The following is a 6,048-nucleotide window of genomic DNA, read 5'->3' as shown; positions in this document are numbered from 1 at the left end:
AAATATAAATTGTAATGTTAAGAATCTAAAAAAAACTTGACAGGTTAAAAACTTAAAATAAATCACAAGACAGAAGTCAATGTCACAAATGAATAACTTTTATTTTAGAGTCACGGTATGGTTATACAAGATAATACTATTAATATAATGTGACTTTTCTAGAGAATCATTATACATAGTTATTTTATACAGGGTTTCCACAGTCTTACATAATTTCAGAATTCCTTGACTTTTAACTGACTGAGGATTAGTTTCCCTGACAAAATAAATGCAGCAACAAGACAATAATAATAAGGTCACCAATTTAACATGTTTAGCTCTATAACATTTAAATGCACCTCTCCAATGTCTAAGAGAAAAAAATTAATGAACATTTTTTAATGTATGACCTCACTGGCATCACTGTATAGAAGACTGCTATATGACTTTCTAGCTTTTTTGTCGTTTTGGTAACTACATCAAAATTACCGCTAGGTGGACAAAATCACGCCATCTGGCGGAAAATCATCCAGCTTTTTCAAATCACGCGCCTGTTTCAAATCACTCGAGAATGTGTACAAAACAGCAAAAATGGCGCCTGCAACGCTTCTGGGTCGTTCTCATCGAATGTCAGTGATTTTAAAGTAATTTTGAGTGATAAATAATTTTTTTTTTTTTTTTGCGATCATTGCACTTGCCCGGTGGGCAAATGCAATGAAATTTGTTCTCTCCCAACAATAAAAACTACTTGCCCCGGGAAATCGGCAGATGGTTAACATCGAGCCCTGTATGGTATGGTATGGTATAGTATAGTATAGTATAGTATAGTATAGTATAGTATAGTATAGTATAGTATAGTATAGTATAGTATAGTATAGTATAGTATAGTATAGTATAGTATAGTATAGTATAGTATTTTTATGATAAACACATGAAAGTAAAAATATATAATTAACAAAGGTAGGAAAAACATTCAAAACGGATTATCCTTTTTATTTGTATAGCATTGCTTGAAGGTTTGAAAATGGGTTCCTGACAAGAAGTCAATTCTGTTTTGGGGATGGAATGAAAAAATTCTGGAATGGCTGGAATAGATGACCATTGTGACCTCTGCCGTCTTTCAGCATGGATTCCTGCATCTCCAAATCAGGTCTTATGGCCCTGAAGTTTTCTCCTCCCTCATTGCTTTCATTCATTGTATGACATGTTTAAAAGTCCAGCGTTAGACCTCCAGAGGCTAGGCAGCTTCTGGACACAGACATACATTTTAAACCTGGCTGATTTCTCATGTGACGTGATCTTAAAAAGATTCTATCTCCAGCTGTGGTGTGGATTCCCTGTGCAATATGTTATATATGACTACCATGCACTCACACACACCACCACCTACATAGTGATTAGTGTATCTTATTACTGTGTCAATATCTGCCAACAACTGGCTCACAACTCAAGTCAAACTGTTCTAAAAGATATATGTTTTTAATATCCACAACCCTTGAGTTGTTGCTTATTTTGTTACATTTTGAACAACAAACTTTCTGCACTTAAAATGAAGGATACGTTTTTTTTTTAAGGGGTCATAGAATAATCATATAGGGTTCTTTGTGCTGGTCCTTAAAGGAATATTACACCCAAAACATGATTAGCCTTCATTTTCTACTCACCCCCATGCTGAACAACACTCTGGAGTACTTTTTTGATATCTCAAATGCATCTGGAGATCTGGGAGGCTTCTTGCTGTCTGCTGACATTCAAATAATGGAGGTCTATGGTGCCCGAGACAGAAAGGTCCATAAAAGTCCACAAAAAACGTGTCAATATTCCTCCATACTGCTTGTCCAATGTATTCCAAGTGTCCTGAGTGGGTAGCGTCCATAATTTACTCGAAACGAAGTCATTTAGAATGTTTTTAGAGCATAAACAGTAGTGTATAGGATTTCCTAAAAGCGCGTTCACGAGTCTACGGAAACCGCGGCAGACCAAACCAAACGGAAGTGCGCATTCAGCGTCTGCTCTGCCGATAATGCAAGCGTAGAAGAAGAAATGTGCTGTTTACCTGTGCAAAGAAAGAAACAACGAAAGAAAAATGTCTGATGACTTCAGTGTTGAGGAAGAGCATGAGTTCTTTGCCGAGCTGAATGCGCACTTTCTTTCCTTGGAAAGACTGAAAAATGTCCCCTTTCTCCATGCAGACTGGAACACTACATTTACGCCAGTGGTTCTGGCTCATTTTCAATAGAGGAACATCCTGCTTTGTAATTCTTGTAGAAATAAACCCAACTGTAGGATAAACAGCTAAACTGGTGTCTTACATCGGCCTCTATTCATGTTCTTGGGCCAGTGAACCAGTGGGCTGGTCTGTATGTCAATTTCGGGGAGGGACAAAAGAACAGGCCAGAACCAAATAAGGCAACATCCCTCAAGTCCGTCATTGGGGGCCCCTGTCCTGCAGGTTTTAGAGGTTTCTCTGCTTCAGCACAACTGATTCTGATGATTCAGTTCAGCAAAGGCCTTTTAATCAGCTGTCAATAAAAATCAGCTGTGCTGGAGAAGGGAAATCTCTAAAACCTGCAGGACAGCAGCCATCGAGGACTGACTTTGGGCGTGCCTGTTCTAAAGAATAGTAGGCACTAATGCTGCTTACCTTTAAGCGAATTTTAAGCACTCAGTTTCTAAATCAGCTTATTTGTAATCACCCTCACTGTAAGGTACTGTATTGATCTCAGTATAAACCCAGCTGTTTTGCCAAAAAAGCTCGGAGACCAAACAGCAAGACAGAAGAACAAAGCAGATAAGGCATGGAGGATGTCTAAAGGTTTAAAGCAGAGTTGGCAATAAAAAGATGCACCAAGCTCATCAGAAAACAAAAAAATCTCTTCACAAAAACAAACCCACCGATGTCCTACAAACTGATTTGTGTTAAACCAAGATTTAGTTGAGTGATGCGAATTGAAGCCCATATTTTACATCACAATCGCTGCTAATTTATTAGACAAAAAAAAAAATAATAATCCTCCAAAGCTTTAAGAATTGACAGACCACAGGTCTAAAAAACATCCCATATAGACTGCTTCCTGGTGAACCAGTCACCAACACAAGCCAAGAGGCGGACGTATGGCACGGCGGCCATGTTAGCTGACCATCTGTGGCTTCTGGCTCTTCAATCATCAGGTAATGAGGGGGTTTAAGGCCTGGAGCAGGTCAGGTTATGCACTTTATGGGTGAATGACGAAGCTTAACGGCTGCTCTGATGTTTTTACTGTTTCCAAGATGGAAGCCGTCCCTTTTGATCACTACAAGCTTCTGATTTCTAACCAGGTTTAAAATATTAATGTGTGTTTTGTTTGATGCTGAGTAATGAAGTGCCTTGAAAGGTTGTCTTCTCAGCTTCTTTTGGCTTTTGGTTGATTTTTGCAGCACATCAAACATATCGTCTCTCCTTCTACTGGAAAAGGGTTTAAATAACAGTTGTGTATATATTAATGTTTTGAATGGACAGACATACAATGTTTTTTTGTAATATTAAATCTCAGTTTATATATATACACCAGTAGGCTCACTTTAAAATTTCTGATTAAACACATAAATAACATTTGGTCACAACAGTGCAAGATTTGAAAAGAATGCTGTAGACACTGTTACACGTGTTGCTTATGAGGTAAAAAAATAAATAAATAAATATATATATATATATATATATATATATATATACACACACATTATTAAAGAAGAATTAATGTATTGAAGATCGCAAAATGTGGTTGCAGCTTTGTGAAAGAAAATCTTGGATTTACTGGAAAGACTTTTTTAAGGGGAAAATGTATATTTTTAAATGTGATTATTGTGGATAAATATGATCTCATTATTCATAATTATTTTTTCTGTTCTAATTTTCTAGAATAAAGCTTTATTCTGTGTGCTGTTATTAGTTTTTAGTAGTGAATTGCTCCTGTGGGTTCTAACCACAAATTTCCATGTGGTGTATGAGGTTTAAAATGAAAGGCCAAAACAGGAAGTGGGAAATAAAGTGGGAAAATTCCCAGGAAGTGGGAATTTGGGTTTTCATGAGCTGTATGCTAAAATCATCCGTAATAAGAAAATGAACGGCCTGAAATATTTCAGTTAGTGTTAAATTAATCAAAAATATATTAACGTTCAAGTTTTATTATTACAGTACATTATGTAAAATATTAAACTTTATCACAATATGGTAATATTTTGAGAAGGACATTTATTGTATATTCTCATCTTTTTTAAACTTTTTGTGTCAAACTGCTAGCTTCCATTTAATGGAAACCTGCACCTTTAATTATATTTCTCTTTTACTCCAATTTTATTGCTGCAGAGTAACCCAGTTACCTTGTTATATATATGTTCCTTTTTTATACAGTTAAGATTAATCTTTATTTATTAAACCATCCTCTTAAGGAGGAACTACTTTTTTGTAATTAATATATTTATTGCGCATTTATAACGTAAAAAGAAAAATGTTTTCAAGAAAATTTTGTTTTTGTTGCATGTCACTAAAAAAATTGTAATATCAGTAAAGTAGTAATTTTATGCCTCATTACACATAAAGTAAAATATCTCAAGCTGTAATTTCTTTCTGTTTTCGTGATTGTGGCCTGCAGACAGATAAAGCCAATGTTTAGTGTCAGGGAAAATGAAAATACTGTGAAAGTTGAGTATAGGCTGGTGTCTTGCGAATAAGCTGTTAAAGATTACTGTCGATGTCATATTTTTCTTTGTTCCGCAGCATCTGCATCCTGATTATTCTTAACAATTTTTTCTCAAATTTTGGATGAAAAACTCTCTGAATAGTTTTTCTAAAGAATTTCTGATTCTTTCCAGGAATAAACGAGCAATCAGTTTTTTTCCCTGTTTATTTTTCCATAATATTACTTTTTGGGAGAGATGGAAGTCATAGCATTAGCTGAACTACGATATGATTAGGGACGCTATATCTATTCTCAATTTTTTAAAACCATAATCATCCTCATGCTCCTTTTAATACTTTCCTTAGGATCATCAATTACAAAACCTAATGGGGCAAATTAGATAATTTGCCTATTAGAGCAGTTATCTATAGACGTCCATTGATTTCCTCTGGCTTGCTAAAGTATTCATACCTCTAGAGTTTTTCATCCAGCTTCACAGGGACCAAATGCCCCAACTTATTTTGCAATGTTACATTACACAGGAATAAGTACATTTTGCTAAATTAAGCTAAAATGCATTTTCAACCTGGAAGACCCTGATCACCTGGATGTGCTATGCTCAAAGTGCCAGCCAATCATCATCAGGTTGCACGCCCTCTGAAATTAATCCTCATCCAGAATCTCTGCTGCACCAGGTGAACTCTTACCCACCTCTGCCCCATCTCCTCACTCTCAGGCTATTCTAGGTCTGGGGGCCTGGGGGAAAAACTAATCATTTTCCTATACTATTAATAAGAGCTTATGTCAATTCACAGCATAAAGTCTTTGTTTGTTCATTTGTTTAGGATTGCTTTCGACTATTCTAGTTAAACAGTTCAACTGAAACATCATTAGATCAACTTTTTTATTTTCTTTAGTCCAACTGTTTTTAATGTTCTTTTTTGTTTCCACATTTTTATTTTATTTATTTTTTCCTACTTGCTTTGATTCTGTTTTATTTTCTTATAGTTTAATCATGTAAAGCACTTTGCATTGTCTTTGTACTGAATTGTGCTATGCAAATAAATTTGCCTTGCCTTGCCTTCTACCAGGGTCCAAAATAACTTTTGTTCTTCAGTCTTCAGTATTATTATGTATGTTGCCCAGTCTCCTGTCAAGACAGGCTTCAGTGGTGTAAGTTTTATAACTCAAAGAAATAAAATCAACAGATAAAGCTTTTACAGAGTTTGCAATGACCCAATATATCTTATTTTAATGCTGCAATCACAAATATTGTCATTTAAGTTTTATTAAATAGCATGTGGAAAATTATCTGCATACTTGAAAATTGCTAACAATTTTTCTTGTATATTTGATTACAAGAAAATTTCATTTAGATCTTTTTTTTAAGATTCTCTTCTAGATTCAAATC

The sequence above is a fragment of the Cyprinodon tularosa genome, unplaced genomic scaffold (assembly GCF_016077235.1).
Source record: "Cyprinodon tularosa strain WSP-4 unplaced genomic scaffold, ASM1607723v1 ctg675, whole genome shotgun sequence".
NCBI lineage: Eukaryota > Metazoa > Chordata > Actinopteri > Cyprinodontiformes > Cyprinodontidae > Cyprinodon > Cyprinodon tularosa.
This window is presented reverse-complemented; position numbering follows the sequence as displayed.